This window comes from Lithobates pipiens, unplaced genomic scaffold, assembly GCF_037356315.1.
Source record: "Lithobates pipiens isolate NorthernLeopardFrog02 unplaced genomic scaffold, aLitPip1_a1.2 Scaffold_23, whole genome shotgun sequence".
In the NCBI taxonomy this organism is placed as follows: domain Eukaryota; kingdom Metazoa; phylum Chordata; class Amphibia; order Anura; family Ranidae; genus Lithobates; species Lithobates pipiens.
In genome coordinates, this window is record NW_027507785.1 from 64,199,513 (window position 1) to 64,224,691 (window position 25,179).

The window sequence follows — 25,179 nt, forward strand, 5'->3', positions numbered from 1 at the left end:
CACAGTATAATAAATATATAAAAGGAAAAAAAGTCTTAAAAAGAAAACAAATGCAGCGGCCACAACTAAGGACTAGTAAGCTTCAATATACTGCTCTATTATTTGGGGTTTAGATAAGCTTAATTTTTACAAAGCAAAAAAAACTGACACTGGCCCAAATTCTTTTTTTAAAACACAGAGAAATACATATTTTTATATAATTTTTTAAATAGCGCTCAGATCTTCCACATCCTTCCTTGTCTCAAGGGCTCGTTACATGTCAGGAACAATTTCCAAATTCCACTTATCAAGGTCCCTGGTGCTGCACTGCCAATCATTCCAGAGGCACATAAAATGTTCTAGGCGAAGGCCAGAGAAGGAGAAAACAGTTAATGAGTAACTGAAAATATCCTGCTACAAGTAACGGAACTCTTCATAAATAAGAGCGGTACATGTGCAAAGTGCAATGCTGTGCTGACAAACTAACAAAACACAAAAGAAAACAGGGAAAGTTTAAATTAGTTTAAATTAGCACAAAAAATGTATTGCATACAAAGTAAAAAAAAAAATAGTAAATTAAAACAGCAAATAAGGGAAAAAAAACATCAACTGAAAAGTCTAAAGAAAAAATGGTCAAATTCAGAAGTTGTTTTATTATAACGTCACAAACATCAAAATTCCCAAAATAACTACAGACTACGTCACTGGCGCGTTTCGTCCCACCCTTTGGGGCTTAGTCAGAGAGGAGGGAACTTAAAGCAATGTGGAACTTATGCGTTATAAACTGTTTTAAAAAAGTAGAGAATGTGAGTGAAGTTATATGTGAAAATAGTATAGGTGAAACGAATTGATGTGCTGGAGAACAGAGGTGGCTGGTGCTCCATTGGTTGGAGGGGGAACTCACCATACCCGCACCACCCCCCCCCCCGGTCGCCAGCTCACTCACCTTGCTGACAGGTGGCGGCGGCGGCTTTCCCCCTCAGTCTCCATGTCCCGGCTCCGTTGGTCAGGCCCATGCGTCTCCTTGGCGGTACAATTCCACCCTCCTCCTTGGCCAATAAGATGGCTTCTCCTTTCGGCCTATCAGGAAACGGGTCTCACAATCCACTTCCTGATTGGCCAGGAGGAGAATCAGTGTGATAATAGCGACTGGATGGGCTCGGAGCACAGTTCCCTGTGTCCCAAAGCCCAACCTTTTTTTAAGCCTATTAGAGCACCCCCCCCCCCCATTGGAATCCATGGACTGGCACCCTGTATGTAGATCAGGGGTCCGGGTGCATGAATGAGGGGGCGGTGCCCATGCGCCCCGAATGGACAGGCCACCACTGCTGGAGAATAAAAAGAAAAAAGGAAAGATATTGTATGATGAAAATGAATGAAAATGTAATGGAATAAAGACAAAAAAATTATAATAAAAAGTAGCTCCTGAAGATTACTTGGGACAGTAAAATTACCCCTCATTAGTCGCATCCTTTTAGGTTATTTGTGCAGAATTTAAAATTTCAGACCAAAAAAAACCCCCCAAAAAAACAAGGCTGAAGAAGTAAAACCATAAAATAACAGTGCATAAATAATCAAAAATACTTACCTGTCTGGTGGGCAGTAAGGGAAATCTTTGCGAACTTTAGGAGCTCCTGATAGCGCTGCTCTCCAGCACTTCTGGGTGTGTTGGATAGTGTGTCTCCCAACTACCCCTACTTCAAGCAATGTAGGTTTTCAGGAGGCACTACAGCGTCCAGCAGGGGGCACACCATCCAACACACTCGGATAACAGTGGCATCAGGAGCTCCAAAAATGAGCAAACATTTCCCCTGCCACCCCCTGGACAGGTGAGTATTCAGCTTATTATTTGACAGCTTGCCTCTTATTATTTTCCCTATTATTGGCACGTATTAATTGTTTTTTTTTTACAGATTGGCTATTATTACATATTCAGACTATTATTTTAAAGGGTAGTTGCCATTGAGTGTGTTGAGGAGTCGTTGTTAGATGCAATCATAGTGTACTTTCTGGCTAATTCTATTAAATAAAGAAGGACCAAGACATTAGTGTTACTAAACCCACAACAGTAAAATCAGTCTTTATATGCAGTAAAGAATGCTTGTTATTAGGGTTGCACCAATATCGATACTAGTATCGGCATCAGTGCCGATAATGAGCATTTGCCTCTCCCCCCCTTTCCTGTCCTGCCAGGCTCCATGTTCGGATAAGGGTCTAGTATGGATTTTGGGGGTTATCCCACTTTTTTTGTTTGTTTTTTGATGTGGGGTTCCCTTTAAAATCCATACCAGATGCATAGGGTCTGCTATGGATTGGGTGGGACTGGCAATGTTTTTTTTTTTTATTCAGCTGTCAGCGGGGAAATCTGTTGACAGCTGATGACTCATCTATTGTTAAAGACGCAGTGGCCGGCTTTCTGGCCCCACTCTTTAACAACCAGCTTCTCACTGTGCCCTGATTAGGCAAAGCTTTGCCCAATCAGGGCTTAGAATGTACTGGGCAGCGCACAGTGTTTTGTGGGGCACTCGCCGGGTGAACATCCTCCTGAGCGTCCCGCAAATTCGGGTGTTCGCCAAACTGGCAAACAGGCTCCATTACTTCTGCCTTACTTCCTGAACAGACTTCAGGTCATGAAACAGGAAGGAATTGACCAGCTGAGGGTAGATGATGTGGGGGTGTGTGCTAATGTGATCAGCTGGTCAACTCCTTCCTGTGTCATGACCTACAGTCTGTTCAGGAAGTAAGGCAGAAGTAATGGAGCAGTGTTTTTAAACCTCCATGAAGAGAGTGAGGTAAGCGTGTGTAGAATTAATGGAAAGCTGTTTTATGTTTGCAAAAGTACATCAATACTGTATTGGTACATAGAGGAGATGGAATTTTAAAAAAATAAATAAAAAGGTGAACAAAAGGTGAACTTAGCTTTTAATTTTCTTGTTAAACCCCCACAAGGAGTCTCGTTCTGGATCTGCTCTACTAGTTTGTAAATACAGTATATGCTCCAAAAATCTATCTAGAAAGCCACAAGCTTTTCTGTGACTATCAATAAGAGGTCGGAATTAATTTGTTTAGCCTGGTGCACATTAGTTGATATATTCACTTCGCTGAAAGATGAATATGAAACAGATTTTTAGGAAATTCTGCGAGGTCGGGTGGGTTTTGGATGAGTTGTGAGTTTCTGAGGGCCGGCGTTGCTTTCATTAATTCATGACATCAGTGATGGCATTAACATCGATCTTCAGAGACCTTTTCCGCTGTCGGTTGCTTTATATCAATTATTATTTAATTATTGCTGTTTATAGAGCCATTCTTCAAATAGATAAGCATCTCAATGACAGAAATCTCAAGCCAAATGTTTTCATTTATATGATGGATTAAATCGCTGATTCTTGATTGCCTTCACAGAGATACAGAGAACTAAGCAGTCCCTTCCAAAGTCCAAATCATACTTCAAGCGGGAGTAAACCCGCTGACTTTTTTTTTTTTTTACACTTGCAAGGGAAAAGGCATAATGAGCTAGTATTCACCGCATACTAGCTCATTATGAAATACTTACCTTAGAACGAGGCGCCGGCATCTCACTCGGTCCACTCCACGTCCATGTTCCCTCGGCATGTCTTCCGGGTATCGCGGCTCTGGCGCCGTGAGTGGCTGGAGCCACAATGTCGTCACTCCCGCACATGCGCATCAGAGTTTTCTTCCCAGCAAGGTCTGGCGTCTGCCAAGACTTTCAGCGGAGAATCCCCTGTGCGCATGCGCCGCTGAAGTCAGCGGCTCATTGCGAGTGGAATATCTCCTAAACCGTACAGGTTTAGGAGATATTATTTTACCTACAGGTAAGCCTTATTATAGGCTTACCTGTAGGTTGAAGTCAAAAATTGGACTATACAACCGCTTTCAGCATGGCGCGGTCCTTTTAGATTGTCTTAGGAGCCTTGACCAGATCATGTGCTAAAGCCAACCGTACATGGATCAACAGGGACTGGCTGAGATTCAATCCATCTATAGGTAGGGTGCTCAACAGATCGACTTGGGGACAACCAGCCTGTTGGATTTTTTACATCTGATTACTATAGACTCTAGCAGTAATCATTGTGTTCTGCCAGCAGGGAAAGCTCACCATGCCCCTTCCTGCTGGCAGCACACAATAGGAATGCCTCCATTAACATTAACTGATCAAACGGATCAAGCGATGTTATTATTGTTATTCACGATTCATATAGTGCCAACCATGGCTTTTTTTCACCAGGAACCCGGGGGAACCCAGTTCCGGCACCTCCAGCAATGAATGTACGTAATGGCAAGGATTGCTGGGGTATGCTGGAGGGTCTATTGATGCTGGCTGCTGGGAGATCTATTTTTGTGTGGAGGTCTATTGTTGCGAGTGGGGGGGGGGTCTTATGTTTCTGGGTGGGTCAATTGTTTCTGGGAGGGATCTACTGTTGAGAGAGAGTTCTACTGTTGCTGGCTCCTAGAGGGTCTATTGATGCAGTCTGCTGGGACATCTATTGTTGCTGGGGCGGTATTTTTTTGTGGGGGGTCATCTATTGTTGTGTGGGGGATATATATTTGCTGGGGTGAGGTCTATCATTGCTGGGGAAGGGGTGGGGCTACTGTTGCTGGGATGGGTCTATTGTTGCTCACTGCAGGGGATCTATTTTACTGTCTTTCTGGTTATCATTAACAAATTCCATGCAAATGACTTAGTAGCAAAAATTATACTGGGTTCTGTATTCACTAAAAGGGGCCGTACTGGGAGGTTGGTAGGAGGAGGCACCAAGGAACGGTGCTTAGAGGCGGGTAGGGAGCAGAAACAAAGGGTGAGGGTCGGAGTTCCTGCACCTATTCTCTGAGAAAAAAAGCCCTGGTGCCAACAGTTTACGCAGTGCTTTACAATGTAGAGGGGAGGGCAGCACAATTACAGTGCAATACAGAAGGGACAGGAGGGCCCTGCTCATAGAGCTTACATTCTAAAGGGAGGGGGTGGTGGTACAAAAGGTAATAGATGAAGGGAATGATTTCATGGGGTTGTTGGGTGGTAGGTGGGTGTGGCTTCCCTGAATAAGTGAGTTTTCAGGGATCTCCTAAAGGTGGACAGGTTAGGGGCTCTTCTTGTCCATCAGGGGCTGTTGAGGGATGTCCATTCCTTCCAGTTATTGCAATAATATCATGTAAAAAATCCAACAGGCTGGTTGTACCCAAGTTGATCAATGGATGGTACAATCAGGCTGCCCATAGATGGATGAATCCAGGCCAGTCCCTGGTGAACCAGCTGAATTACAATCGATGAAAGAGTTAGAAAAATGTCAAGGTGCATTTCTGCATGTAATGCACTAGCCGGACAAGGCGGCCAATTATTCTATATGGCCCGCCAATGCAACACAACATACTTTTTAATGCACATGAACCTTTTTTTTCCCTTTCTTTGTAATAAAGCTGATGATTTTTATTTATTTATTTTTTTAAAAGAAAGCAGCCTTTAAAACGACATATACACATTAAATCAAAACTATTTGGAGGCCAGACTGTGGCCAGTAGGAATGAAAAAATACCCCATTGTTGGAGGTCAGTGGGATTAATAAATGTCCCTACATTGGAGAATAGTAGGAGTAACATTTACCCCATACATCTTTGATCAATAGGAGCAATAAATACCCCTGAATGGGTAATCAGTTTGAGTAATAAATGCCCCTATGTCAAGATTAATGGGGGTAATAAATACTCCTAATGCCGTATACACAAGACCGGACTTTTCGACAGCAAAGGTCCGACGGAACAAATCCGCCGGACAATTCGATCATGTGTTGGCTTTATTGGACCTTTGCTGTCTAAAAATGAGACAGACTTTAGATTTAAAACATGTTTCAAATCTCTCCGACGGACTTGAGTCCAGTCGAAAAATCCGTTAGTCTGTATGCTAGTCCGACGGACAAAAACCAACACTAGGGCAGCTATTGGCTACTGGCTATGAACTTCCTTATTCTAGTCCGGTCGTATGTCATCACATTCAAATCCGTCGGACTTTGGTGTACTTGTGTGTGGCCAAGTCCGTTCGTTCGGAAAGTCCGTTAGGAAGACCATTGGACCTAGTCTACCGGAAAGTCCCGTTGTGTGTACACGGCATAAGTTGGTAACCGGTGGGAGCAATGAATGCACCTGCATTGGTGGATGGTGGAAGTAATGAACACTGCTATGTTGGCTGCCAGTGGGAGCAACAAGTACCCCCTCATTGGTGGTTAATGGGGAAAAAAGGAATTCCCCTATGCTCCTGGTCACTGAAAGTAGTAAAAGGACCCCCTCAGCACTGGCATCAGTGGAAGTAGTAAAAACCCCCAGCACTGGTGTCATTGGAAGTAGTAAAAGGCCCCCAGCATCAGTGTCAATGGGAGTAGTAAAAGGCTCTGCAGCATTGGTGTCAGTGAGAGATGTAAAAGGCCCCCTGCATTGGGGTCAATGGGAGTAGCAAAGGTGCCCTGGTATTGGTATCAGAGTAGTAAAGGCTCTGCAGCACTGGTATCAGTGAGAGATGTAAAAAGCCCCCCCAGCATTGGTATCAGTGTGAGTAGCAAAAGGCCCCCAAGCATTGGTGCTGGTGCAAAGAGTAAATGGCCCCAAGCATTGGTGCTGGTGCGAAGAGTAAAAGGCCCCCATTATTGGTGCCAGAGGGAATGGTAAAGTTCCCCCAGCATTTTTGTTATTGGAAGTAGTAAAAGCCCCCCCAGTATTGGTGTCAGTAGGAGTGGCAAATCCTTCCTTCATTGGTGTCAGTGGGGGTAGTAAAAGCTCCCCAAACACAGATGCCAGCAGGTGTAGTAAAAGGCCCCATGGGATTGGTATCAGTTGGAATACAGATGTCCCCCCAGCATTGGTTTCAGTGGGAGTAGTGTAGGACCCCCCCCCCCCCCCCCGGCATTGGTGTCAGTAGGAGTAGTTAAAGCTTCCCAAGCATTGGTGGGTAATGGGTATAGTAAAAAAGCCCCCAGTCTTAATGGCAGTAGGAGTAGTAAAAGGCTCCCCATCATTGGTGTCAGTGGAAGTAGTAAACCCCCCCCCCCCAAGCACTGGTGTCAGTGAGAGCATTAAAAGGTCCCACAGCATTGGCGTCAGTGTGAGGAGTAGTAAAATGCTCCCCAGCATTGGTGTCAATGGGAGTATTAAAAGGTCCCACAGCACTGCCATCAGTGTGAGGAGTAGTAAAAGGCCCCCCAAGTATTGGTGTCAGTGGGAATAGTAAAATGCCATGCAGTTTTGTTGTCAGTGGGAGTAGCAAAAGGCCCTGTAGCATTGGTGTCAGTGAGAGTAGTAAAAGGCCCCCAGAACTGGTGTCAGTGGGAATATTCTACTACGCTGCTTGTTGTGACATCATGACCTTTGACTATACTGTACATCCATACATGACCTTCTCTTTGGAAGGGTCGGTTTATGGCAAGTAGCAGGCCATAGTTTGGGGATCACAGTATTAAAGCTTATATGAGATTTTAGTGATTAGGTTTGGATCTACTCTAAGTGGGCTGCTTGGACCATGGTCAGTAGAGAAGTGGGCACATCCAGGGCTGGGCAGCCGGATCCACATATGGTCCCTGGTGGAACCACCACAGTGGTCTGCAGAGTAGCCGACAGCAGGCTCTTGAGACCAAGAGGACATGTTTCCAATAAACTGACCTGTAATTTACTTTCAGTAGCTCTTTAAAGTTAGACAATCGTTTTTTTTCTGGTAATGCCGCAGTCGCCTTACCCATTGCGTTGTGACATATTTCTGCTGAGCCCAAACCAGAAGGGGCATTTTCCAAACATTCAATCATGCTCCAGGGTGTAATAAAAAATCCTTAAAAATAAATAAACGCAGATGGGTTGCTCAATGTGTCAAAGAGTTTTCCTTTTACAACCCTGCAGTTAATGTACTTTAAATGAGGATACAGATTCGGCCATTACTTAAAGAAAGCACATCCAGGTCAGAGGTCAAGCATGCAACCCACTATCTTACAAGGTGATAAAAAGAGAATTTCAACACATTTGGTTTTCAAATGTCACTTTGTTGCCATAAGTAGAACAAAAAGATAAAGACAGACACACTTTATTTTATTGCATAGTTACTTGGATCCAGCTTGGGCCGATGTTAGGCCTGTTTCAGACAGGCTTCAGCTTGTTCAGCAGGGAAAATAATGATTTAATCCCCTACAGATTTTGTAAGTTTGCCCACTTACAAAGAAATGAAGAGTCTTTATTTTTTTTATCATAGGGGTATTTTAACCGCTTGCCGACCGACTCCTGTACTTTTACATCGGCAGAATGGCACAGCTGAGCAAAGTAATGTACCCGTACATTACTTTGAATTTCTCGCCGTGCACACGCGCGCACGGAAACTCCGACCGTGTGTATGCTCCATCGAACATTTGCTGTCGGAATTTCCGCCCACAAATGTTTGAGAGCAGGTTCTCAAATTTTCCGCCAACAAAACGTTGTTGTCGGAAAGTCCGACCGTGTGTACAGAAGTCCGATGCACAAAAGTCCACGCATGCTCGGAACCAAGCAGAAGGCGCCGCACTGGCTATTGAACTTCCTTATTCTCGGCTCGTCGTGCGTCTTGTACGTCACCGCATTCCCATGTTCAGAATTTTGGGCCAACATTTGTGAAACCGTGTGTATGCAAGACAAGTGTGAGCCAACATCCTTTGAAAACAAATCCATGTTTTTTTTTCCTCTGAAAATCCAATCGTGTGTACACGCCATTCACTTGTCCTGAAGTTCTGCCTAAATGAAAGCTGCAGATTTATATAAAAAAAAGAGAGCTTTTGGAATGAACATATTAGCGCTTCTATGATGGTTATGATTTGGATTTAAAAATAAAGTTTGCACGCTGGCCCTAACGCTGGAATCTGAAGACTATAAAAACAAGCCGGTCACCTGATCGCAGTCCTGTGCTGTCAGCAGTCCCATGTCAAACAAGACAGTTTTGACTTTCATCTTGCACAATTCTCCTTATCGCATTGTTCCCGATGTCCAGTTCTCCCGTCTCATCAATGGACGTCACCTGCCCAGATAATTAACAACAAGATCTGTAACAAAAAACAAAACAAAAACAGCTCAAAGTAAGAGAAACAAAGTAACAAAAATCACACAAAGTTGTGTATTTGTATTGAGCACGGTATTGATACTTTGTTTCAGAAGTGTGTCAAACTGTGTCAAAAGTATTGGGACACCTGCCTTTACACACATGAACTTTTAGGCTCGATTCACATCTATGCATGTTGCTTTTGAGCGTTTTTGCAGTGCTTTTTGCGGTGCTTGCCGCGTTTTTGGACACGCGTTTTTACCGCAATTTTGCAGCGTTTTGCGTTTTTTTGTTTTGTTTTTTTACACTGTGGTTGCTTAGCAACCAGATATATACAGTGAAAAAAATTAAAAAAATAAAACGCAAATCGTGGCAAAATTGCGGCAAAATAGCGGTACAAACGCAGTACTTGCGTTTTTGATGCAGGTCCATTGACTTCTATTACATGCAAAACGCTGCATTTTGCATGAAAAAAAGTCCCCGACCCTTTCCAAAAATGCAGAGGCACAAAAATGCATTGATGTGTACATGTTCCATAGGAACCCATGTTAAAAAATTTCCTTGCATTTCTGCAAAATGCATCAAAAAACGCGCTAGTGTGAATCGAACCTTAGTACGTAGAATTCAATATTGAGTTGGCACGCCCTTTACAGCTATAACAGCTTCAACTCTTCTGGGAAGGCCGTCCACAAGGTTTAGGAGTGTGTCTATGGGAATGTTTGACCATTCTTCCAGAAGCGCATTTGTGAGGTCAGGCACTGATGTTGGATGAGAAGGCCTGGCTCGCAGTTTCCACTCTAATTCATCCCAAAGATGTTCTATCGGGTTGAGGTCAGGACTCTGTGCAGGCTAGTCAAGTTCCTCCACCACAAAATCGCTCACCCATGTTTTTATGGACCTTGCTTTGTGCACTGGTGCGCAGTCATGTTATAATAGGAAGAAGCTATCCCCAAACTGTTTCCACAAAGTTGGGAACATGAAATTGTCCAAAATGTCTTGGTGTGATGACACCGTAAGAGTTCCCTATACGGGAACTAAGGGGCCAAACCCAACGCCTTAAAAACAACCCCTGAAAAATAACCTTTCTTCAAAAATGAGTCCACAAACTATAGTATATATCTGAAAATCGATCAAATTTTGATGTACTGATGGCCTAGCTCATTTCTTGAGACCCTAAAATGCCAGGACAGTGAAATCATCCCCCAAATGAACCCTTTTTGCAAAGCAGACAGTCCAAGGTATTTATTAGGAGGTATGGCAAGTTTTTTGAAGTTGTAACTTTTTGCACAATTTTTTGGAAAATTAGGAAATGTAAAAAAAAAAAATTGTTTTCAAAAATGTTTATTTATTTATTTATTTATTTATTTTACATACTGTCATCAGTCCAGTACAGCATTGTCATATAACCGGTGTGGAGGTGATCAGGGACACTGACTGCTGACAGTATGTAAATAAAAAATAAATTTAAAAAAAAAGATATTTTTTTTTCTTTTTTATTACACTTTTTTTTCCTTTTTTAAGTGTTCTTGCATAGCAAGACCACTTACTGTTATCTCACATATATATTATTATTATTATAGCCAAATGTACCACCCTAACTCCTCCCACAGCTTTTACACTACATAGACAGTAATATACCCGGAATGTTTCGCCGAATGGTTCACGAAATATCGTCATTTTTGCAGCGAAATTGGTCCCATAGGAATGAATGGCGAAATGTTCAAAACTAGAGTGGGAGGTGACAAAAGCAGACAACCCCATAATCAGCCAAAACATTATGACCACCGCATGATCAGCCAAAACGTTATGACCACCCCATAATCAGCCAAATCATTTATGACCACCCCATTGTCAGCCAAAACATTATGACCACAACATAATCAGCCAAAACATTATGACCACCCCATAAAAAAAAAAAAAATTTGAAAAATATAATTTTTTTGGAAAAAATAAAAATCATTTTTGAAAAATAAAAATCATTTTTGAAAAATAAAAATCATTTTTGAAAAAAAAATGAAAATGAAAAAATCATTTTTGAAAAAAAAAAAAACATTTTTGAAAAAAAAAAAATTTGCAGACTGGAGTTATAGGAGGGGAAGAGTGGAATTGGAATAACAATAAGAAAAGTAAGGGAAAAGAGTGATTTGACTGTTTTATAGGACAGAGATTTTGGTGCACCGGGGGGGGGGGGGGGTTGAGGGCGGGTGGGGAAAACAGGGGTTCTTGATTAAAGATTGAATGTAATTCTAATTGTTTTATATTTCTTTTGTATTATGGAAAAATTCTAAAATTAAATACATTTAAATACATTTTTTTTTGAAAAAAAAATATTATTTTTGAACAAAATGTTCAGCTCTTTCAGCTAATGATGGGACTTCTTCAACTTTTTTTACTACTATTTCTACTTTTTAAAATATTAAGCTTTTTAACACTTTTCACAGTTACTCCAGCCACTCCAACCACTCAACAGTTACTCAAGCCACTCCACCCAATTACTCCACCCACTCCAGCAGGTGGAGGCAAGAACACTTCACACAATCTCCCAAGAAATTGTAGCTTTTCTAGTTTTAACTATTTCTTTTAGTACACTGTGACCAGAACAATACAGTGTTACCATAGTAACATTGTAATACACTGGGAAAGTGATCAGGATTTTTTTTAAACATAATGATTGCTTATACTAGTGAATTTCACTGGTATAAGCAACCATTTGTATTCAATACAATTGATTCATTTAGTGTGTATTGTGATTAGCTGTGATTGGCCACAGCTAATTACATGGTACAGATGGGCTGTGATTTGCCCTGTCTGTACTATGATATAATATTATGTAGACATTGCGGCCATCTGTGCTGGGCTTTTTAAACCCTTCATAGACAGACAGGCAGGGCTCTGGACGGGACATTCTTGGAGAGGCTGACGTTGGACTACATTCATGGAGAGCGAGTAATCTGGGGAAACCTTGTGATTCAATGTAGTTGGGCATTTTCTTACAGGCAACATGTTCGCCTGAGCTCATATACACTCTTCTTATTTTTTTGGTGCCTCATTATCCCTGATGAAGGAGACAGCACCCATCTCTGAAACGCATCGGATTCAGAAAGTCATATCTTTCTTTGCATTTTTGTATACACTGTATCCACGGTCATGTGCAATATTTTATATGTTTTCTAATAAATGTTCAATATTTTTCTACTATTTCTCAATATTTATGTGGTAGTGCCTTTAAAGTCCCACCCTAGGGGGCGGCTGTTTCCTCTTTCTTGGTACATTTGGGATGTGGCACACCCTCTACAGTTTTCTTTATCAGAAACCCCTTTTCATGTCTGTACTATGTGATCATTTTGACCAATTACAGCTAGCAACACAACTGTACACAATGAATGGCATTAAAGGAAGACATCCATTGTTTACAATTGTCATGTGATCTGCTGTGATTGGCCGCAGTGATCACATGGTACCAGCAATGGCCCAATACAGTGATCTGTCATTTGCCACTAGACATATCGTGGGGCACGCTTGAGGTGCATTCCGGGAGGAGGTCATATCATGATATCATATCAAGTGTTTAAAAAGATCCACGTTGCTATGATTCTCAGCTCCTATATCCAGGGCTGCCTATCATGGAGGCCTGTACAGCCTACCTAGCAGGGGCCATGATTCCCCCTTGGTCACCCAGAGGAGAGGAATGATGTCACAAATTGTGGCTTTAGAAAAATTGCACCAACAGTTGGAGGCAGTTCAAACATAAGCTTGCAGATATCAGAAGTATGTAATGTACAGAGTGCAGGTGTCTGGAGTAATGTAGAGTTCAGAGGTCTGTAGTAAGTAACACAGAGTGCAGGGGTCAGAAATAAATAACTCAGAGTTCAGGGGTCAGTAATATGTAACACAGAGTACAGAGGTCAGTCATAACTAAAAGTGCAGAGGTCAGGAGCAATTAATACAGAGTTCAGGGGTCAATAGTATGAAACACAGAGAGCAGAGGTCAAGGGTAATTAACACAGAGTGCAGGGTAGGGTTGCCAACTGTCCGGGATTCACCCAGTCTGCGTTTTGAATCAAGTGTTCGGGTTTCAAGCAGTCTGAAACCCAGGCACATTATTCAGACTGGGCTGTGGCTCCCCAAGTAACCAAGATAGTCACACACAAATCTATTGCCGCCACCGGGAGCTGCGGGTGGCTGCCTGGGGCCAGGTTCGGCATCACTGGGGGGCAGGGTGATGAGGTCAGCAAAAGCAATTTGGCCACCCTAGTGCAGGGGTCAGTAGTAATTAACACAGAGTGCAGAGGTTAATAGTAATTAACGCAGAGTGCAGGGGTCAGTAGTATGTAACACAGAATGCAGAGGTCAGGGGTAACCAACATACAGCGCTGGGGTCAGTAGCATGTAACACTGAGTGCAGAGGTTAGTAGTAACACACATTGCAAAGGTCAGGAGTCAGTTTATGCATAGTGCGGGAGTCAGTGGTATCCATCTCATTCAGTGCCTGTTGGGAGTAACGTAGAGTGCAGGGGATCAGTAGTACAGAACACCGAGTGCAGAGGTCATTAGTACACATACAAATCTGCATTATAAGTATTAGAAAACTGCCAACACCTCTAAAAAGCTGCCAGTACTAAGGAAGGATCTGTGATTACAGCCAGCACCCTTTACAGCCGGTCCCCCCTAGAATCAACCCCTAGTGGCCTTTTCACCCACTTCCAGCACAATATTATTCACCTCCCCGGCCTCCTCCATCATTTCTCCACCATACAGACCCACTGGTAAGCGACTTGCTCCTAAGGCCATGTCCACCACCCTCTCGCTGACTGGGGTATCTCTGTTGGACACTAGAGGCTTACATTGGATGGATATGATGTAGGACCCCCTCCTGGAGCCCAGTATAACATCCAGGCCCAGAACAGGCTGAAGTCCGGGCCTCATTGGGTCAGAATGGGGGCCCAGTACCTGACGTTTGGTTGTACTCCCCTATTGGTGGCCCTTCCTTTACCACCATACTGGATGGAAGTGAGAGTGTCCTCAAACTGCTGTCTGAATCCCTTTCATATCCGTTATATTATATCCTTATTCTATGTGTGGGTAAAAGGCAATCAGTTTCATTGGCCCAGTCTGGTCAAGTGATATTGAACAATCACTCATCTTTCCTATAAAAGAGGCTGCAAAATTAGAGGAAGACCAAGTATTATTATCTCTTGAAAATGACTGTTGGAACAACTGTATCCCGAACCGCTCATCTCTGCCCAGTAACAGTGGCCTGTCTGGCCGTCCCACGCATATCTTGCACATCAGAAATGCAATAAATAAAAAGTCCTTGGCTTTGTGTTATAAAATTGCTTGTCGGCTATCGAACGTGGCAACAATTAATGACTCGTCTTTCTGGACTGTACAGCCGCCCCATGCCAGGACTCTAGCTGTGCGCTCCTCTTGGCCGGCCATGACCTTGTTACAAAATACCGTTTGGCAAAAGAGTCACCCTGAGGTTTTTGGCAAGTGCCAGCCTGATTGCTGAATCCAGCTAACATCTGAGAGTTCAATTCAGAAAGTGGGGAAATGTTAACCCTATCTATTTCCTGGAGCTGAAATTTTGGTATGGCAATTTTTATAAAAATACAATGGACCAATGCAATGGTGCATATTCCATACCTGCAGGATCCCTGTGTTAGCTAATAGTCACTGTAGAAGTCTCTGCTATCAGTGTGATTGTCTCCACTCTAGTATGTAGGTCCTGTGCTGAGCGGCTGTCCCATTGCTTAGTTTACTTGGCATGGGCCCCATTCAGAGAACACTTTGCATTTTCTCAATGGTTTGTTTTTTTGGGTTGGATGGGGTGTGTGGTGGTGGTTTGGTTGGGTGGGGTGTGTGGAGGTTTGGGTGGTGTTGGTGGTTTGATTGGGTGGGATGTGTGGTGGTAGCATGGTGGCTTGATTGGGTGGGATAGCTGGAGGAGTGTGTAGTGGTTTGGTTAGGTGGGGTGTGTGGTGGTGGTTTGGTTGGGTGGTGTGTGTGGTGGTGGTTTGGTTAGGTGGCATGTGTGGTTGTGGGGGGGTTGCGGCGGTTTGGTTTGGTGGGGTGTGGTGGTGATTTGGTTGGGTGGTGTATGTGGTTGTGGGGGGATGGTGGCGGTGGTTTGGTTGGGGGGGTGTGTGGTGGTGGTTTGGTTTGTGGTGGGGGTTTGGTTAGGTGGGGTGGTGGTGATGTTTTGGTTGGGTGGTGTGTGTGGTTGTGGGGGGGGGGGTAGTGGCTTGGTTGGGTGGGGTGTGTGGCGGTGGCTTGGTTAGGTGGGGTGGTGTTGATGGTTTGGCTGGGTGGTGTGTGTGGTTGTGGGGGGATGGTGGCGGTGGTTTGATTGGGTGGGGTGTGCGGTGGTGGTTTGGTTGGGTGGGATATGTGGTGGTGTTTTGGTTGGGTGGGGTGTGTGGCGAAGGTTTGCTTGGTTGGTGTGTGTCGTTGTGGTGGGGTGGTGGCGGTGGTTTGGTTGGGGGTGGTGGTGGTGGTTTGGTTGGCTGAGGTGTGTAATGGTGGTTTGGGTGTGGTGTGTGGTGATGGTTTGGTTGGATGGTGTGTGTGGTTGCCCGGGGGTGGTGGCGGTGGTTTGTTTGGGTGGGGTGTGTGGTGGTGGTTTGGTTAAGTGGGGTGATGGTGATGGTTTGGTTGGGTGGTGTGTGTGGTTGTGGGGTGGGGTGTGTGGTGGTGGTTTGGTTAGGTGGGGTGTGTGGTGGGGGTTTGGTTAGGTGGTGTGTGTGGTTGTGGGGGGGCGTGCGGTGGTGGTCTGGTTGGGTGGGGTATGTGGTGATGGTTTGCTTGGTTGGTGTGTGTGGTTGTGGGGGGGTGGTGGGGGTGGTTTGGTTGAGTGGGGTGTGTGCTGGTGGTGATCAAAGCGGGAGCTGATCTGTGGGTACGGAGGATTGAATGTCTTCCGCCGATCATTAGGCAGAGAGCCAGAACGGTGATCTGCCTAATGGAAACAAAGTAAGATTGTCGTTCTGTCCATAGGGAAGGTATGGATCCTTTGTCTCTGCAAAGCAGGAATATGAATCTTTGCCTTTCTATAGTAAAAGCACCTCCCCCACAGTCAGTAAGCACAATCTAGGCACACGTTTAACCATTCGATAGCCCCTGATGTTAACCCCTTCCCAGCCAGTGTTATTAGTACAGTGCATATTTTTGCACTGATCACTGTCTAATGTCTTGTACACACGGTCGGACATTTCGACCACAAAATCCATCAGATTTTTTCAGACGGATTTTGTCCTAAACTGGTTCACATTCGGAACGTGATCAAATACCACCAAAGGAAAGCTCTATTTGTGGGGAAAAAAGGACATCGATGTTATTTGGGTACAACGTCGTACGATCGCGCAATTGTCAGTTAAAATAACCCAGTAGGGGAAGGGAAGAGGATCACCGCTCCAGGTGGAAATACGGATAAAGAACTCTCCCCGGAACTGGAACACCAGGTGTCGGCTAAGCATACTGCAACAAAAAGGAAGTTCTGGACAGTCGCACTCCGTATAGCCTTTATTAGTAAAAAGTCCAACAAATACAAGCCACAGCAAAAAATGGGACAAACGAGCTAAAGTAAAGTAAAGTAACCCAGTGCCGTATCGCAAAATTGGCCTGGTCATGAAGGGGAGTAAATCTTCCGGAGGTCAAGTGGTTAATAGAGGTAAGTGCACAGATCTTTTTTTTTTACACAAGGTAGGATAGATAGGAAGAGGGCTGACACCAGAAAGCGGTGCGGAAAAGGTGCGTTTCTGTTTGCGTTTCCTGGAGGGCTGTCTTTAATATTGATTGGACCCCGGGCAAAACTTTTCTTGGGCCCCCCCCCCCATGCAGTTTTGCTCTCCACCTGCTCTGAGACATACAATAAATAGCAGCTAGACTGAAAATCAGTTTGCTGTATCAGATCAGGCAGCTATTGCGATTGGTAGCCAGAGGTTACAGCATATCATTACCGCTCACTGACTGGTTTCTAGAGGTTACAGCACACATTACAGCTCACTGATTAGTTTCTAAAGGTTACAGCACATGATTTACTGTGGATATGACCTCAGGGGGGCATAATATACATATCATGCCCCCCCCTGAGGGGGGGAATGATATCCCCTATTTGAATGCCGCCGCTATTTACATATGAATGCCAGTTATTTACATGTAAACACAGGGTTTGCAGGTGAGTCATCTGTACACAACAATAGGGCAGAGCTGGGCAGCATTAGTAGCAGCACTTCACACTGAGATATTGGGACACAGCACAGGACTAAAACCTCAAGGGATGAGGGAATATAAATCAGGATACTTGGCAAGTATGAGGCAGCTGCTTTGGGCCCCACAAAAATGACAGGGCCCAGGTCAGTTGCCCCTTTTGCCCTGCCTTAAAATCGGCCCTGGTTTCCTGCACCGCATTGTTAATGTCACCACAAACGCACCAACAAATGCCACCAAACCACATGGTACCCAAGCAATTTTTAAGGGTTGTACCCTATCTTTTGCACATTTCTGTATGTTCAGCAGCCCGTTGCAAAGGATAGGCTGTCGAAACAACAGAACGCATGGGAACACGCACACACACATGATTGTACGAGTTCTGATGTGAATCGTCCTTGACACTGAACTCCATAATGCGTTTGATGACATTTGCTCAGAGTTTGCAGGTTGCCATGAAGGTCTGTCTATAGCTACAATCACAAGGAGGGGTATTGCTATGGTACACCGAGGATAACGTATACTTCAGTAAACAATAGGAAACAATAAGGTGTTCCAATTCCACTCATATGTTACAAGAGCCGAGGGCAGCTCAGGTAAAGGACACTCTGACTTTGCACAGCGCTCTGCGGATGGAACACATTGCTCCGCCATTGTCTCTTCCAGAGAGCCGCTCCCTAGCAATGATGGGCAGCCGATGCTGGAGAGCATGCATGCAGATAGGAAGTGGCTTAAAGAGGATGAAAGAGATCAGCAATAGTGAGATGCAAAAAGGAAGATTTACCCATCCCTTTCTGACCAGGCCATTTTTTTGCGATACGGCACTGCGTTACTAATAACGCAACCATGTACCCAAATAAAATGTATATTCTTTTTTTCCAACAAATAGAGCTTTCTTTAATGGTATTTGATCACCTCTGTGTTTTTTTTTTTTTTTTTTGTGCTATAAACAAAAAAAAGAAGGACAAATTTGATTACCTTCTGCTATAAAACATATCCAATAAAAAAAAAAAAATTGAAAAAAAAATCAAATTTTTTCATAAATTTAGGCCAATATGTATAGGGCTACATATTTTTGGTAAAAAAAAAAAAAATCCCAATAAGCGTATATTGATTGGTTTGCGCAAAAGTTATAGCATCTACAAACTATGGGATATATACTGGGATTTTTTATTTATTTATTATTATTATACTAGTAACACTGTACCCAAATAAAATGCATGTTTTTTCCCCCCCACAAATAGAGCTTTCTTTTGGTGGTATTTGATCACCTCTGCGGTTTGTATTTTTTGCGCTATAAACAAAAAAAAGAATGTCAGTTTTGAAAAAACAAAAACAAAAAAAATATATATTTTTTTACTTTCTGCGATAAAACCTATCCAATAAAAAAAAAATGAAGAAAATCAAATATCTTCATCAATTTAGGCCAATTTGTATTTTGCTATATATTTCTGATAAAAAATCCCAATAAGCGTGTAATGATTGGTTTGCTGAAAAATGATAGAGTCTACAAACTATGGGATGTATTTATGGAATTTTTTTATGGATTTTTTTTTCTACTAGTAATGGCGGATATCGGCGACTTATGGCAGGACTGCGATATTGCAGCAGGCAAATCAGACACTAAGTGACCCTTGTGACACTTTTTTGGGGACCAGTGACACTAATACAGTGATCAGTGCTAAAAAATATGCACTATCACTGTAATAATGACACTGGCTGGGAAGGGGTTAACATCAAGGGCAATCAAAGGGTTAACTGTGTGCCTAGCCAGTGTTTGTGTACTGTGGGGGAGGGGCTTTTACTAGGGGAAGGCATAGATAAATTAAAAAAAATGGGTGTGGGTGATATAGGACAAGCATTGTTTTAATCTTATTTTGTTCTGTATATATGTTTGTGTATTTATTAATATACCAGGAGGACATTGTTTAGCCCATTTGCACTTCCTGGTAATATTATGTACATTGTGTAATTTATGAATAAAAATTGTATATTATTGTGTCCATTTGTGTCCGGAGTTGATGGTCATTTAAAATCCCACCCACTCAGGGGGAAGCCTTTTTTTTGATAGGCATAGATAAATGTCTCTGCTTTACAGGAACACAGGATCAATGCCTCCCTTACTGATGGATCGCCGTTCTGCCTGTGTACCGAATGATCAGCCAGTGCCGACGGACATTGGGGCCGCGGGACCCACTGATCAGCCGTCATGCACTCGTGCCCAACACCTGGAAATGCAGGATCATATATATATATATATATATATATATATATATATATATATATATATATATATATATATATATATATATATATAATGTATATCATGTGTGAATGGGGCCTAAAACAGAAAGTGCATTTACTGGTTGGATCACCAAGTGAAAAAAAAATTAAAAAATTCCAGTATCTATAGCAAGGATCTCCAAACTCTCCAAAGGCCAGTTTATTATGTTTCAGGCTTTAGAGGGGCTGGACTGTGACCAGTGGGGAGTAGAAAATGCCCTAGCATCACTAACAATGACCCATCACTGGTGTCAGTGGGAGTAATAGTTCCCCATCATTGGTGTCACTGGAAGGAATAGTGCCACATCATTGGTATCAGTGGGAGGAATAGTGCCACATCATTGGTGTAATTTGGAGGAATAGTGCTGCATCATTGGTGTCACTGGAAGGAATAGTGCTCCGTAATTGGTATCCGTGGGGGGAATAGTGCCACATCACTGGTGTCATTTGGAGGAATAGTGTCCCATCATTGGTGTCACTGGAAGGAAAAGTGCTCCATCATTGGTGTCAGTGGGAGGATAAGGCTCCATCATTGGTGTCAGTGGGCGTAATAGTGTCCCATCATTGGTATCAGTGGGAGGAATAGTTCCCAATCATTGGTGTCATTGGAAGGAATAGTGCCCCATCATTGGTATCAGTGGGAGGAATAGTTCCCAATCATTGGTGTCATTGGAAGGAATAGTGCCCCATCACTGGTCTCATTGGGTGGAATAGTGCCCCGTCATTGGTGTCAATGGGAGGAATAGTTCCCAATCATTGGTATCAGTGGGAGGGATAGTGCCACATCATTGGTGTCATTGGGAAACATAGTACCCCGTTATTGTAAGTGGGGGGAGGGGGGGTAGCCCTATTGCTAATGTCAGTGGACCAGACCACTGATCTATAGCATAGATTGTAGCTGCTATACTTTTCACGCACACCAATCAATTTTTACCAAAGACATGTCACAGAATACATTTTAGCCCAAAGTTATGAAGAATTTAGATTTTTTTTATTAGATATATATATATATATATATATATATATACCGTATATATATATATATATATATATATATATATATATATATATTTTTTTTTTTTTTTTTTTTAAATAATAGGTCTTTTTTCTTTTAAATTAAAAACATCTCTTTAACTTCTGTTATTTCATAGCAAACCCTGTGTAACAATTCTGTATCCAGCCGCCTCATCCGTCATGTTAGGTAATTGCACAAATAACGGAATCTTTTGCAGATATGGACGTTTTCCTCCACTGTTTGCTGGATCCATCCAGACCCAACATCAGGATGGATAAATCATGTTGCATGCTTTGCGGACGGCCAACTCAGGGGTCAGCAAGGCTATGCATTTCATCATTCAATTTCTTCACTGGTCCTGGCACTTGGCAAGCTGAACGCTTTACAGCTGGCACTGCATTCACCCCCCAGAGATTGGCTCAGGGGCCCCGTGTAAGAACAAGAGTTCCAGCTGTGGACACATCCGATGACCTCCTCTGTCCTCCAATGGCTTACACAATATAGGCCCCTGTCGCTGGATGGAATGATGGATAGAAGAGAGTAGACTTTTTTTTCTCCAGGTCCACAGCTGGATATTTTTTGGGGTTCATGTCAAGGGGAGCTCTGGCCAAGCAGCGAACTAGATCTCTTATGATCTAGATAGGTACTACATAAAGCAGGGGTTACCAACATATGAGCTAAAGGGACCTCAAATGCGGCCCCTGGCATGACCAAAGGGTCGCACATAATGTTCAATATACACTATATTGTCAAAAGTATTGGGATAATATAGTGTCTTTACACGCACATGAACTTTAATGGCATCTCAATCTTAGTCCGTAGGGTTTAATATTGAGTTGGCCCTTTGCAGCTATAACAGATTCAACTCTTCTGGGAAGGCCGTCCACAAGGTTTAGGAGTGTGTCTATGGGAATGTTTGACCTTTCTTCCAGAAGTGCATTTGTGAGGTCAGGCACTGATGTTGGAGGAGAAGGCCTGGCTTGCAGAGTCCGCTCTAATTCATCCCAAAGGTTTTCTATCGGATTGAGGTCAGGACTCAGTCAAGTTCCTCTACCCCAAACTCACTCATCCATGTCTTTACAGATCTTGCTTTGTGCACTGGTGTGCAGTCATGTTGGAACAGGAAGGGGCAGTCCCCAAACTGTTCCCACAAAGTTGGGAGCATGAAATTGTCCAAAATGTCTTGGTATGCTGACGCCTTACGAGCTCCCTTCCCTGGAACTAAGGGGCCAAGCCCAACCCCTGAAAAACAACCCCCCCACACCATGATCCCCCCTCCACCAAATGATTTGGACCAGAGCACAGAGCAAGGTCCATCAAGACATGGGTGAGCTTGTTATTGGTGGAGGATTTTTTTTTTTTTTTTATACATTTACAGAGAATCATATACAGTAATCTGCTGCAGTGTACATCAAGATTCTATCTACGGTATTTTTTGGTCATGATTTTAGCTGGAATTTATTACTCCACACGCCAGAAGTCCTTGCAGCTGGGACACTTGCTGCTTCTCTGCTCTCTTGCCCTTTCTGTACATTGCTCATCCTTTTTTCACCTGGCATATTATTGAGGCCTTGGCCTTGTGATATATCCATGGGAGCCCAATTTGGGCCCCACTTGGTTGCTTTTATCAGCGATTGGTTCATGTCTGTAAGTATAATCTCTTTAGCTGTTATACTGATATTAAACATGATTGGAGGTGCAGGTCTTATGGACTATAAAGCACTCTCTTTTATAGTTTAATTATCATAGATTTAACTGTTATATACATTTTTGCCATACTAATGTATCATTGTATTTACATCCTAGAACACTTATAATTCTCTATAGAAAAGGGACATAAGCCTCTGAAGAAGGGCTACAAGGTCCGAAACATGTCAGGCGTCATTTGCAGTATGTGCTCTTGCTAGCCCAACTTTGCTTACAGGACAGCTGAGTTTCATACTAATGTTAACCTAATGCCCCGTACACACGATTGCAAATTCCGCCAGCAAAAGTCCGATGTGAGGTTTTGGTCGGAAATTGCGACCGTGTGTATGTTCCATCGGACTTTTGCTGGCCGAATTCCCGCCAACAAAATATCGAGAGCAGATTCTCTATTTTTCCGACTGAAAAAGTTCAGATCAAAAATTACGATTGTCTGTACCAATTCCGACGTGCAAAATTCATACGCATGCTTGGAAACAATTCGACGCATGCTCGGAAGCATTGAACTTAATTTTCTCGGCTCATCGCAGTGTTGTACGTCACCGAGTTCTTGGTGGTTGAAAGTTCAGAGAACTTTTGTGTGACCGTGTGTATGCGAGCCAAGCTTGAGCGGAATTCCGTCGGAAAAACCATCCAAGAATTTTCAGACGAAAACTCAGATTGTGTGTACGGGACATTATTACCCTGTTTCCCTGAAAATAAGACCTAGCGTGATTGTCGGTGATGGCTGCAATATAAGCCCTACCCCCCAAATACGCCCTAGTTAAAGTCCTCGCAAGTCTTATTTTCAGGGTAGGGCTTATTTGGGGGGTAGGGCTTATATTGCAGCCATCCCCGACAATCCCGTTAGGTCTTATTTTCAGGGAAACAGGGTATATATGTTACAAACCTTTTCATGTAATTGTATACTTTTTTTCTATTTGCAATTTAATTGTACATTTATAATAAAATACTCTTTTTACTATATTACCTGGTCTGCCTATAAAATCCAGAGGGGTATTAGCGTGCCTTATCAGCACTAGGTTCTTCTTTTTTCTTGTTTTCTATTTGGATCAGTCAGACCAGGTGTCTTACACCCACCACCAATCCCTGCCTCATTAAATTGAATAGAGGAAATAAGGGTTAGAGAGTGTGGACAGGATACATTGTTGGCTGGGGATTGGCTACAGAAGGCAATATGAAACTGGGAAGTTGTTACATGAGGCTGGTAGAGATCACTGGTATTACCCTAATCAATGTTCCCACTATAGACGGCTGAGGTCTTCATTTAGCCATGGTGCCACAGGCTGGCCACCAGGGACTTTTGCCTAAGATTATATGAGCCTTCAACGTATTTGAAGATATCCAAGAGACTGCCGTTGGGCCTCTCTTGGATGTGATGTCTGCAGCCTCATAGTTGACCCTCACTTAAAAAGCTCAATCGCAAAATAAAGCGTTCGTTTATTTAACCACTTGCCACCAAATCAAATACCTGGTACATCATTTGACTTCAAGTGGTTGTACTGGGATGATGGTATCACTCCGGTACCCTATTCTTAGAGCCAATGGTCGGCTCTCTTGTAATGACAACCAGAGCGGCTAACTATTCTCCTTTAGGATTTTCTGGTAGAACTCAGTATTCATGGTTTCATCAATGATGGCACGTTCAGGTCCGGAATCTGCAAAGCAGCCCCGGACCATCACATTACCACCCCCCATGTTTAACTGTTGGTATGATGTTCTTTATATGAAATGCTGTATTCGTTTTATGCCAGATGTAACGGGACGCACACCTTACAAAAAGTTCAACTTTTGTCTCATCAGTCCACAGAATATTTGCCCAAAAGTCTTGGGGATAATCAAAATGTTTTTTGGCAAATGGGAGATGAGCCTTTGTGTTCTTTTTGGTGAGCAGTGGCTTTGGCCTTGGAACTCTCCCATGGATGACATTTTTGCCCAGTCTCTTTCTTATTGTTGAATCATGAACACTGATCTTACCTGAGGAAAGTGAGGCCTACAGTTCTTTAGATGTTGTTCTGGGTTCTTTTATGACCTCCTGGATGAGTCCTTGTTGTGCTCTTGGAGTCATTTTTGTAGGCCGGCCACTTCTGGGAAGGTTCACCTCTGTTCCAAGTTTTCTCCATTTGTGGATAATGGCTCTCCCCGTGGTTCAATGGAGTTCCAAAGCCTTAAAAATGTCTTTGTAACCCTTTCCAGACTGACACATGTCCATTACTTTGGTTTTGGCCTTGGAACTCTCCCATGGATGACATTTTTGCCCAGTCTCTTTCTTATTGTTGAATCATGAACACTGATCTTACCTGAGGAAAGTGAGGCCTGCAGTTTTTTAGATGTTGTTCTGGGTTCTTTCATGACCTCCTGGATGAGTCGTCGTTGTGCTCTTGGAGTCATTTTTGTAGGCCGGCCACTGCTGGGAAGCTTCACCAAGTTTTCTCCATTTGTGGATAATGTCTCTCTCCATGGTTTGCTGGAGTTCCAAAGCCTTAAAGCGGGGTTCCACCCTAAAGTGGAACTTCCGCTGATCGGAACCCTCCCCCCCCTCCGGTGTCACACTTGGCACCTTTCAGGGGGGTGGGGGGTACAGATACCTGTCAAAGACAGGTATTTACACCCACTTCCGGGCATAGACTCCCACGGGAGTCTATGCCTCTTCCTGTCCCTGCCGCGTTGTCTGCTGGGACACACACGGGTCCCAGAGACAGCGCGGACAATTCCTATTGCGCTGCGCGACTCGCGCATGCGTAGTAGGGAATCGGGAAGTGAAGCCGCTTCGCTTCACTTCCTGATTCCCTCACCTAGAATGGTGGCGGCAGCAGCCGAGAGCCGAGCGATCGATCAGCCTCGGCTGCCGGCATCGCTGGACCGCGGGACAGGTGAGTGTCCATTTATTAAAAGTCAGCAGCTGCAGTATTTGTAGCTGCTGGCTTTTAATATTTTTTTA